At 48.4% G+C, this 12,762-nt stretch overlaps 1 pseudogene; it reads right to left on the minus strand.

Moving 5' to 3' along the window:
• The window catches only part of LOC147084779 (uncharacterized), a 52,636-nt pseudogene extending 43,006 nt beyond the window's left edge, over positions 1-9,630 (minus strand).
• Positions 9,631-12,762: the final 3,132 nt, after the last annotated feature.

The raw sequence follows: 12,762 nt of genomic DNA on the forward strand, positions 1-12,762 counted from the left end.
AGGACATTCAGCAGCTCAAGCCTTTAACATATTGAATTTGTGTGGGCCAGTCAGCCCCAGGAGTGTGTTATACAGGAACAGGAGGAGGACATTCAGCACCTCAATCCTTTTACACAGCAACAGGATGAGGCCATATTGCCAGAAGAATCTGTTACACATCAACAGGAGGAGGCCAATCAGCCTCGCAATCTTGTTACAGAGGAAGAGGCCTTTCAGCCCCTCTAGCATGTTAGGTTGGAACTGGAGGAGGCCGTTCTGCCCATCGAGCCTTTAACATTAGGAACTGGAGTAGACCATTCTGCCCCTCGAGCCTTTAATATTAGGAACAGGAGAAGGCCATTCTGCCCCTCAAGACTTTAACATTAGGAACAGGAGTAGACCATTCAGCCCATCGAGCCTTTAACATTCAGAAAAGGAGAATGCCATTTAGCCCATCGAGCCATAAACATTAGGAACAGGACAAGGCCATACAGCCCCTCGAGCCTGTTATTAGGAACAGGAGAATGCCATTTAGCCCATCGAGCCTTTAACATTAGGAACAGGAGTAGGCCATTCAGCCCATCGAGCCATTATCATTAGGAACAGGAAAAGGCCATACAGCCCCTCGAGCCTGTTATTAAGAACAAGGGAATGCCATTCAGCTGCTCGATCATTTAACATTAGGAACAGGAGGAAGCCATTCAGCCTCCTCTCCAATGTCATATAGGAACTGGAGGGGTCCATTCAGCCAGTCGCAAATGTTATAAAGCAACTTGAGGAGGCCATTCATCCCTTCCAGAATGCGGTAACGGAACGGGGGGAGGCCATTCAGTCCCTCGCTTCTGTTACGTGGGAAAAGAAGGAGGCCATTCAGCCCATTGAGCTTTTAACATTAGGAATAGGAGGAGGCCATTCAGCCCCCTCGGGATTTTACAAAGGAGTAGGAGGAGACCATTTAGACCTTCAAGCATGTTAAATTAGAAACACGTGCAGGCCATTTAGCCTTTTGATCCGGTGACATGGCAACAGCAGGAGGCCATTCAGCCCCTCGACCTTGCAACAAAGGAGCAGGAGGAAGCAATTAAGTCATTCAGGCCTATTACATAGGAACAGGAGTAGGCAATTCAGCCCCTCGAGCCTGTTATACAGCAGCAGAAGTAGGCCATTCAGCCTTTCGAGTTTGTTACACAGGAAGAGGATGAGGCCATTCAACCCCTCGAAACAGTTACGTGGGAAAAGAGAAGGCCATTCAGCCCCTCGTGCTTGTGACAAAGGAACAAAAGGAGGCAATTGAGCCCCTCAAAGCTGTTCGATAGGAAAAGGAGGAGGCCATTTAACCCCTCAAGGTTGTTACGTAGTTACAGGAGGAAGTCATTATGTTCCTTGCATTTATTATATTAGGAATAGGAGGAGGCCATTCAAACCTATGTTTCTGTTAAACAGGAACAGGAGGAGGCCTTTCAGCCCCTCAATCTTGTTACACAGGAACAGGAGGAGGCCCATTCAACACCTCGGGCCTGTTACATAGGAACGGGAGAAGGCTATTCAGCCCCCTGAGCCTGTTACACAGCAACAGGAGGAGGCCATTCAGCTCATCGATCCTGTTACACAGGAATAAGAGGAGGCCTTTCAGCCCCTCGAGCCTGTTACACAGGAACAAGAGGAGGCCTTTCAGCCCCTCGAGCTTGTTACATAGGAATGGGAGAAGGCTATTCAGACCCCCGAGCCTGTTACACAGCGACAGGAGAAGGCTATTAAGCCCCTCGAGCCTGTTACACAGGAACAAGAGGAGGCCTTTCAGCCCCTCGAGCTTGTTACATAGGAACAGGAGAAGGCTATTCAGCTCCTCGAGCCTGTTGCACAGGAACAAGAGGAGGCCTTTCAGCCCCTCGAGCTTGTTACATAGGAACAGGAGAAGGCTATTCAGCCCCTCGAGCCTGTTGCACAGGAACAAGAGGAGGCCTTTCAGCCCCTCTAGCTTGTTACATAGGAACAGGAGAAGGCTATTCAGCTCCTCGAGCCTGTTGCACAGGAACAAGAGGAGGCCTTTCAGCCCCTCTAGCTTGTTACATAGGATCGGGAGAAGGCTATTCAGCCCCTCGAGCCTGTTGCACAGGAACAAGAGGAGGCCTTTCTGCCCTCTAGATTTTTACATAGGAACAGGAGAAGGCCATTCAGCCCCTCGTGGCTGTTAAACAGCAACAGGACGAGACCATTCAGCCCATCCAGCCTGTTACACAGAAACAACAACAACAATGTGTATTTACATAGTGTCTTTAACCAAGCAAAACGTCCCAAGGCGCTTCACAGGAGTATTATAAGATAAGAAAATATTTGACACTGAGCCACAGGAGGAGACTATTAAGGCTTCAAGCTTGTTACACAGGAACAAGAACAGGCCCTTCTGCCCCTCAAACCTGTTATATAGGGAGAGCAGGAGATCATTCAGCCCCTTGAGCTGGTTACAGAGGAACAGGATGAGGCCATTCTGCTGGAAGAATCTGTTACACAACAACAGAAGGAGGCCAATCAGCCTCTCAAACTTGCTACAGTGGAACAGGAGGAGGTCATTCAGTCACTCAAACTTCTTACATAGGAACAAGAGAAGCGCATTCAGTTCCAAGGGCCTGTAACATAGGAACAGAAGTCGGCCCATTCAACCCCTCGTGCCTGTTATGCAGGAAAAGGAGGAGGCCATACAGACACTCAAGCCTGTTACACAGGAATTGGAAGAAGTAATTCAGTCCCTGAAGCCTGTTACATAAGAATAGATGAGGCCATTCATCATCTGGAGCCTGTTATACAGTAATAGATGAGGCCGTTCATCATCTGGAGCCTGTTACACAGTAATATAGGAGGCCATTCAGCCCCGGAGCACGTTACATAAGAATAGGAGGAGGCCATTCAGCCACTAAAACCTGTTCAAGAAAGGTGACAAGTCCGATTGCGGTAATTACAGAGGAGTTTCACTGCTATCTGCCACAGGGAATGTCATCGCAATAATCCTCCTCAATTGCCTTCTCCCAGTGGCCGAAGAGCTCCTCCCAGAGTCACAATGTGGATTCTGCACACTAAGGGGTACAATGGACATGATCTTCACCGCACATAAATTACAAGAGAAATGCAGGGAACAGCACCAACCACTGTACATGGCCTTCTTTGATCTCACAATGGCCTTCAACACTGTCAACCATGAGGGATTATGGAGTGTCCTCCTCAAATTCGTCTGCCCTCAAAAGTTTGTCACTATCCTCCGCCTGCTTCACGACATACAAGCCATGATCCTGACCAACGGTTCCACCACAGACCCAATTCATGTATGAACCGGGGTCAAGCAAGGCTGTGTCATAGCACCAACGCTCTTCTCAATCTTCCTTGCTGCAATGCTCCATCTCACGCTCACTAAGCTCCCCACTGGAGTGGAGCTAATTTACAGAACAAACGGGAAACTGTTCAACCTCCATCGCCTCCAGTCCAGATCCAAGGTCGTCCCATCCTCTATCATCAAATTACAGTATGCAGAACATGCTTGCGTCTGCACTCACTCGGAGGTCGAACTCCAAACCATCATAAACACCTTCTCTGAAGCATACGAGAGCATGGGCCTTATACTAAACATCTGTAAGACAAAGGTCATCTACCAACCTGCCTCCGCCACACAGTGCTGCCCCCCGATTACCAAAATCCTCGACAAGGCCTTGGACAACGTGGACCACTTTCCATACCTCGGGAGCCTACTGTCAACAAGGGCAGACGTCGATGACGAAGTCCAACACCGCCTTCAGTGTGCCAGTGCAGCCTTTGGTCGCCTGAGGAAGAGAGTGTTTGAAGACCAGGACCTCAAACCCGGCATTAAGCTCATGGTCCACAGGGCAGCAGTGATTCCTGCCCTGCTGTATGCCTCAGAGACATGGACCATGTACAGCAGGCACCTCAAAGCAATGGAGAGGTACCACCAATGCTGCCTCCACAAGATCCTGCCAATCCATTGGCAGGATAGGCGCACCAACATCAGTGTTCTTGCTCAGGCCAACATCTCCAGCATCGAAGCACTGACCACGCTCAATCAGCTCCGATGGACGGGTCACATTGTCTGCATGCCCGATACGAAACTCCCGAAACAAGAGCTCTATTCGGAGCTCCGGCACGGCAAGAGAGCCCCAGGTGGGAAGAGGAAACGCTTCAAGGACACCCTCAAAGCCTCCTTGAAAAAGTGTAACACCCCCACCGACACCTGGGAATCCCTAGCCCAAGACCGCACAAAGCGGAGGAGAAGCATCCGGGAAGGCGCCGAACACTTCAAGTCTCTTCGCCGGGAGCGAGCGGAAGCCAAGTGCAGGCAGCGCAAGGAGCACACGTCATACCAAGCACCCCACCCACCCACCCCTTCAGCCACAGTCTGCCCCACCTGTGACAGAGAATGTAGGTCCCGCATTGGACTCATCAGTCACCTGAGAACTCATTTTTAATGTGGAAGCAAGTCATCCTCGGTTCCGCGGGACTGGCTAAGAGAGAGAGAGAAAACCTGTTACATTAGCAACAGGAAGAGGCCATTCAGCCCCTGGAGCTTGTTACATTAGGTACAGGAGGAGGCGATTCAGCCCCTTGATCTTGTTCTATTATGAACAGTAGTTGGCCATTTTGCCTCTTCGGGGCTTTTACATTAGGAGCAGGAGGAGGCAACTCAGCCAATACGGGTCTTTTACACAGGAATTATCTTCAGCCAGAAGTGCCGAGTAGATGATCCATATTGGCCTCCTCCTGCTGTGAGCGCACTGGATGCTGCCAAGGCTATGGGACCCGACAACATCCCGGCCACCGTGCTGAAGACTTGTGCTCGAGAACTAGCCGCACCTCTAGCCAAGCTGTTCCAGTACAACTACAACACTGAAATCTATCCGACAATGCGGAAAACTGCCAAGGTGTGTCCTGTCCAAAAAAGCAGGACAAATCCAATCTGACCAATTACCGCCCCATCAGTCTATTCTCCATAATCAGCAAACTGTTGGAAGGACTCATCGACAGTGCTAACAAATGGAACTCACTCAATAATAACCTGCTCACTGATGCTCAGTTTGGGTTCCGCCAATACCTCTCAGCTCCCGACCACATTACAGCCTTAGACCAAACATGGACAAAGGAGCTGAATTCCAGAGGTGAGGTGAGAGTGTCTGCCATGTACATTAAGGCAGCATTTGACCCAGTGTGGCATGAAGGAGCCCTCGTAAAACTGATGTCAATGTGCATCGGGGGGAATTCTCTCCACTGGCTGAAGTCATACCTAGCACAAAGGAAGAAGGATGTGTTGATTGAATGTCAATCAACACAGCCCCAGGATATCGAGGCAGGAGTTCCTCAGGGCAGTATCCTAGGCCCAACCATCTTCAGTTGCTTCTTCAAAGACCTTCCCTCCAACATAAGTTCAGAAATGGGGATCTTCGCTGATGACTGCACAGTGATCAGTGACATTCACAACTCCTCAGGTGATGAAGTAGTCTGTGCTCGCATGCAAGAAGACTGGACGACATTCAAGCTTGGGCTGATAAGTGGCAGGTGAAAACCGCGCCACAGAAGTGTGCGGGTTAGGTTGATTGGCCATGATAAAAATTGGCCCTTAGTGTTAGGGGGGATTAAATATGTGGGGTTATGGGGTTACGGGGATAGGGCTTGGGTGGGATGGCTGTTGGTGTAGGGACCGGGTGCTAGGGTTTGGATAATCAGCCATGATCTCGTTGAATGGCGGAGCAGGCTCGAAAGGCCGAATGGCCTACTCCTGCTCCTATCTTCTATGTTTCTATGTAAGTGCCAGGCAATGATTATCACCAACATGCGAGAGTCTAAACACCGCCCCTTGACATTCAACTGCATTACCATAACCGAATCCCCCACCGTCTACATCCTAGTGATCCCCATTGACCAGAAAATTAACTGGAATAGCCAAATAAATATTGTGGCACCAAGAGCAGATCAGAGTCTGGGCATTCCGCAGCGGGTGTCTCACATCCTGACTCCCTAAAACCTTTCTACCATCTACAAGACACAAGTCAGGAGTGTGATGGAATACTCTCCACTTGCTGGATGAGTGCAGCTCGAACAACACTCAAGAAGCTCGACACCATCCAGGACAAAGCAGCAGGATTGATTGGCACCCCCTCTACCACATTAAACATCCACTCCCTCCACCACTGGCGTACCGTGGCTGCAGTGTGTACCATCTACAAGATAAACTGCAACAACTCGCCAGCACCTCCCAAACCGGCGACCTCTGCCAACTAGAATGACAAGGGCAGCAGGAGCATGGGAACACCACCACCACCAAGTTCCCTTCCAAGTAACACAGCATCCTGACTTAGAAAAAATCTCCGATCCTTCATCGTCGCTGGATCAAAATCCTGGAACTCCCTCCCTAACAGCGCTGTGGGATTACCTTCACCACACAGACTGCAGCAGTTCAAGAAGGCGGGTCAGCACCACCTTCTTAAGTGCAATTAGGGATGGGCAATAAAGGCTGTACTTACCAGCGACGCACACATCCCATAAAAACGAATAATAATTATAAAAGGAATAGGAGGAGTTCAGTAAGCCCCTGCAACCTGTTACATAGGAACAGGAGAAGCCTTTCAACCCATCGAGCCTGTTACACAGCACAGAACAAGGTCATTCAGAAGCTTGAGCTTAGTATATAGGAACAGGAGAAGGCCATTCAAAGCCTTGAGCCTGTTATACATGAAAAGGTGGAGGCCATTCAGGTGCTTGAGCTTGTTAAATAGGAATAGGAGAAGGCTTTTCAATCCCTCCAACCTCTTATACATGAACAGGAGGAGGCCATTCAGATGCTTGAGCTTGTTGAATAGGAATAGGAGAAGGCTTTTCAATCCCTCTAACCTGTTATACATGTACAGGATGAGGCCATTCAGATGCTTAAGCTTGGCACATACGAACAGGAGAAGACCATTCAATCCCTCGCAACTGTTACACAGGAACAGGAGGAGGCCTTTCAGCCACTCAACCATGTAAAACTGAAACAGTAGAAAGCCCTTCAGAACCTCAAGCCTGTTCCACAGTACCAGGATGAGGTAATTCAGCCGCTCCAACCTGTTATGTACCACAGGAGACCATTCAGTTCCACGCACCTGTTATATAGGAACAGGAGTAGGCTATTCATCACTTCCATCATTTGATATAAGCGCAAGAGCAGATCATTCAGTCCCTGGAGCTTATTACACAGGAACAGAATGAGGACTTCCTGACAGACGACTCAGTTATACAGCAAAAGGAGAGTGCCAATCAACCCCTGAATCCTGTTACAGAGGAACAGGAGAAAGTCATTCAGCCCCGTGAGCCTGTTACATTAGCAATATTAGGAGGAGGGCATTAAGCATATCCAGCGTGTTAAATTAGGAACTGGAGGGGTGTTCAGGCCCTGGAGTCTGAGATACAGGAATAGAAGGACGTTCTGCCCCTCGAGTCCATTACACAGCAACAGAATGTGGCCATGTTGCACGAAGAATCTGTTACACATCAACGGGAGGAGGTCAATCAGCCGCTCTATCCTGTTACACAGGAAAAGTAGGTCATTCAGCCCCTCGAGATTCTTATATTAACCGGCATTATGTCCCAATTAGATGGGGACACGGTCCCATTAACCGTGGTCCACGGTCCAATTAACTTGGCTCACGGCCCATTAACTGGGGTCATGGGCCCATAACCCTGCCCAGCCAATCATCTGCACGTCGCCAAGGGCAATGTGGCCCGCTCCCTGCCCCGCGCATGCACCGCATCCTCCCAGCAGAGGTCCCACCTCCGCCTCCGTGAAGTCAGCGTGCACAGACCGAGCGACGCCGCCGCGCATCAGATGTCGGGAGGCAGGAGCAGCCCCAGGAGGAGACAGAGAGAGAGAGGGAGTTGCAGTCTAAGGAGCCACATGACAGCTGTGCACAGTGGCTCCACCACACAGTGAAAGGCTCAATCTCCAACTGGGCAGTCCTCTCCAGCGCTTGATTTTATTTTATTCTTTCTGTATTCCTCCGTTTCCCTTTTGTTGGTTTCCTGTGAAACTTTCAACCTTGCACTCAGTTTATATTTGTGACAGAAACTTACAGCACAGAAGGAGGCCACTCGGCCCGTCGTCCTGGTGCTGGCTCTTTGAAGGAGCAGTTGTGCTCAGTCCCACACCACCCGCTCTTCTGTCCCTAACCCTGGAGGTTGCTCATCCTCAATTACCTGTACAACTCCCTTTTCACATTGTTGATGGAATCAGCTTCCAACACCTTTTTAGTCAGAGCGTTCAGGATCCCGATAACTCTCTGACTGATTGCTTTTCCTCAGGTCCCCTCTAGACCCTTTTCCAATGGTTTAGAAACCATGACCTTTGGTTATTGACCCACTAGTCAGAGGGAATTTCCCACTCCCTTATTTACTGTATCAAAATCTCTCATTATTTGAAAACCTCTTTTTAAGTCATAGAGTTATAGAGTCATAGAGTTATAGAGCAGAGAACGAGGCCCTTCGGCCCATCGTGTCCATGCTGGCCATCAAGCCCTGTCTATTCTAATCTCTTTTTCCAGCACTTGCTCCGTAGCCTTGTATGCTATGGCGTTTCAAGTGCTCATCTGAAGGCTTCTTGAATGTTGTGAGGGTTCCTGCCTCTACCACCCTTTCAGGCAGTGAGTTCCAGATTCCAACCACCCTCTGGGTGAAAAGTTTTTGCCTCAAATCCCCTCAAAAACTCCTGCACCTTACCTTGAAACTGTGCCCCCTGGTTACTGACCCCTCTACTAAGGTGAAAAGTTCCTTTCTATCTACCCTAACTATGCCCCTCATAATTTTGTACATCTCAATCAGGCCCCCCCCTCAGCCTTCAATGCTCTAAGGAATACAACCCCAGCCTGTCCAGTCTCTCTTCATAGCTGAAGCGCTCCAGCCCAGGTAACATCCTGGTGAATCTCCTCTGCACCCTCTCCAATGCCATCACATCCTTCCTATAGTGTGGCGATCAGAACTGCAAACAGTGTTCCAGCTGTGGCCTAACTAGCGTTTTGTGCAGCTCCATCAGAAACTCCCTGCTCTTATATTCTATGCCTCAGCTAATGTAGGCAATTATACCATATGCCTTTTTAATCACCTTATCTAACTGTCCAGCTGCCTTCAGGGATCTATGTACATGCATACCAAGCTCCCTCTGATCCTCTGTCGTTCCTAGAGTCCTACCAATCATTGTGTATGTCCTTGCCTAGTTAGTCCTCCCAAAATGCATCAACTCACACTTTTCAGGGTTAAATTCCATTTGCCACTGCTCTGCCCATCTGATTAACCCGTCTATACCGTCCTGTAGACTGAGGCTTCCCTCCTCACTATTTACCACCCCAGATATTTTTGTGTCACCTGCGAACTTACTGATCATACCTCTTACATTCATATCTAAATCATTAATGTACACTACAAACAGCAAAGGACCCAACAACGATAACTGCGGTACACCACTGGACACAGGCTTCTAGCACCAAAACAACCTTCGACCATCACACTCTGCCTCCTGCCACTAAGCCAATGTTCGAGCCAATGTGCCAAGTTGACCTGGATCCCATGGGTTCTTACCTTCTTGACCAGTCGCCCATGTGGGACTTTCTCAAAAGCCTTACTGAAGTCCATGTAGAACACATCAACTGCACTACCCTCATCCACACATCTAGTCACCCGCTCGAAAAATTCAATCAATTTGGTCAGACATGATCTCCCCCTGACAAAGCCATGCTGACTACCTTGATTAATCCTTGTCTCTCCAAGTGGAGAATAATTCTGTCCCTCAGAATTTTTTCCAATATTTTCCCGACCACTGAATTTAGGCTCACGGGCCTGTAATTCCGTGCTTTATCCCTACTACCCTTCTTGAACAATGGTACTACGTTAGCTGTTCTCCAGTCCCCTGGCACCTCCGCTGTGGCTAGAGAGGTTCTGAAAATTTCTGTCAGAGCCCCTGCAATCTCCTCCCTTGCCTCACACAGCAGCCTGAGATACATCTCATCTGGGCCTGGGGATTTATCCACTTTTACACCCGCTAAAACCGCCAATACTTCCTCCCTCTCAATATTACTTTATTCAGGTATATCACAATCCCCCTGCCTGTTTTCTATGCCTACATCGTCCTTCTCCACAGTGAGCACAGATGCAAAATATTATTTAAAGACCCCACCTAAATCTTCTGGCTCTACACACAGATTGCCACTTTGGTCCCTATTGCATCCTACTCTTTCCCTGGTTATCATCTTGCCATTAATATACTTATAAAACACCATGGGATTTTCCTTTATTTTGCCCACCAGTGTTATTCCATGCCCCCTCTTTGCACTACAAATTTCATTTTTAAGTACCCACCTGCACTTTCTATACTCCTCTAGGGCTTCCATTGTTTTTAGTCCTGTGAATCTGCCGAAAACCTTCCTTTTTTTCCTAATCCATTCTTGAATATCCCTTGACATCCAGGGTTCCCTGGGCTTGATCGTCCCACCCTTGACCTTTAAGGGAACATGTTAGCGTTGTGCTCTCTGTATGTCCTTTCTGAAACTCCTACTGTTCTGATATGGATTTTCCTACAAGTAGCTGATCCCAGTCCACTTTGGCCAGATCCTTCCAAATCATATTAAAATTGGCCTTTCTTCAATTTAGAACCTTTATTTCTGGTCCATCTTTGTCCTTCTCCATGACTACCTTAAATCTCACCGAATTATGGTCACTGTCAGCAAAATGCTCTCCTACTGACACTTCTATTAATGGCCCGGCTACATTCCCTAAAAGTAGGTCCATTTCCCGCCCACTCTCTTGTATGACTTTCTACGTGCTGGCTCAAAAAGCTCTCCTGTTTGCACTTTAAGAATTCCACACCATCTAAGGCTTTCACACTTTGGCTATCCCAGTTAATATTGGGGAAATTGAAATCCCCTACTGTTATTACCCTATTATCTCTACACTTCTCTGAGATTTGCCAACATATCTGTTCCTCTATCTCCACCTGACTGTTTGGGGGCCTAAAGTACACTTCCAGCAAAGTGCTTGCCCCCTATTTGTTTTTAAGTTCTACTCATATGGCCGCATTAGAGGAACCTGCTAAGATATAATCCCTCCTTACACCAGTTATTGACTCCTTGATTAATATTGCGACATCCCCTCCTCTTTTTTCACCTGCCTCTGTCTCGCCCGAAGATTCTATAACCCGGACTATTGAGCTGCCTTTCCTGCCCCTCCCTCAATCATGTCTCTGTCATAGCAACAATATCATACTACCATTTGTTCATCAACATCTTCAATTCATCTGCCTTACTCGCAAGACTCATTGAATTAAAATAATTGCCATCCAGCCTTGCCATACTCCCTCGTGCCATTAGATATTTCCTCTGCCTTGCAGGCTGACTTGTTTTGTCCTCTATATTTGGCTGTGCTTCACCCCTGCCTATAGCTCCACTCTGTATCCCATCCCCCTGCCAAGTTAGTTTAAACCCACCACCAACAGAACCAACAAACCTCCCCGCAAGGATGTTGGTCCCGTTTTGGTTCAGGTGCAACCCGTCCGATTTCTACAGGTCCCACCTTCCCCAGAGCAGGCACAGTGATGCAGGAAACTAAAGCCCTCCCTCCTGCACCAACACTTTAGCCACGCATTCATCTCCTCTATCCTCCTATTCGTACACTCACTAGCATGAGGCACTGGGAGTAATCTAGAGATAACAACCTTTGAGGTCCTGCTTTTTAATCTGCTACCTAGCTCGCTAAATTCTTGTTGCAGAACCTCATTCCTCTTTCTACCCATGTCGTTAGTACCAATGTGAATCAAGTCTTCTGACTGTTTGCCCTCCCCCTTCAGCGTGCCCTGCAGCTATTCAGTGACATTCTTGACCCTGGCACCAGGGAGGCAACATACCATCCTTGGTGTCACGTCTGTGGTCAGAGAAACGTCTATCTGTTCCCCTTGCGTTAGTATCCCTGATCACTATTGCTCTCCCACATGTTTTCCTCCCCTCCTGTGCAGCTGAGTCACTCCTAGTGCCACGGACTTGCCTCTTGCTCCATTCCCCTGAGAAACTATCTCCCCCATCAGTATCCAAAACAGAAAACCTGTTGGAGAGGGAGATGGACATAGGGGTCTCCTGCACTACCTTCCTAGTTCTTTACCTCTCTCTGCCGGTCAGCCATTTCCTGTCTGCCTGTTCACTCTTTACCTGCGGTGTGACCACCTTGTTAAACGTGCTATCTACGAAGATCTCAGCCTCACGGATGCTCCACAGTGACTCCAGCCACAGCTCCAGCTCCGAAACACGGATTTCGAGTCGCTGCAGCTGGAGACACTTCCTGCACATGTGTTCGCCCTGGACACCGAAAGTGTCCCTGACTTCCCACATAGCACAGGAGGAGCACTCCACGCTGCCCTGCCATGTCCTACCCTTAATGTACTCCCTTTACTTCCTTTAAATTAAAGAATATTAAATATACTAGGGACCTTATTTCCGTTTAAGCACTACTTACTCTACACTAGAGAGCTTACTTTTACTTTAACGATGGACTGTAGATATACTCACCAGTTCCTACTTACCAATCAGCTCTTTCGCTGGTTATGATGTCACTTTAGTGGTTTTGCAGATGATTTTGTTTGACTGCATCCGCTCTCGGTCTCTTCCCTTGGTTTAAAGTAAGAATCAATTCCCAACTCACAGCATTCTGTTTAAACCACACTTTTATTTTTCTCCAGATGTAGTTAGGGGCTGTCACAGAGCTGAACTCCCGCTGGTTCTC

This window comes from Somniosus microcephalus, unplaced genomic scaffold, assembly GCF_052327205.1.
Source record: "Somniosus microcephalus isolate GS21.2 unplaced genomic scaffold, FLI_Smic_1.0 unresolved_chr9, whole genome shotgun sequence".
In the NCBI taxonomy this organism is placed as follows: Eukaryota; Metazoa; Chordata; class Chondrichthyes; order Squaliformes; family Somniosidae; genus Somniosus; species Somniosus microcephalus.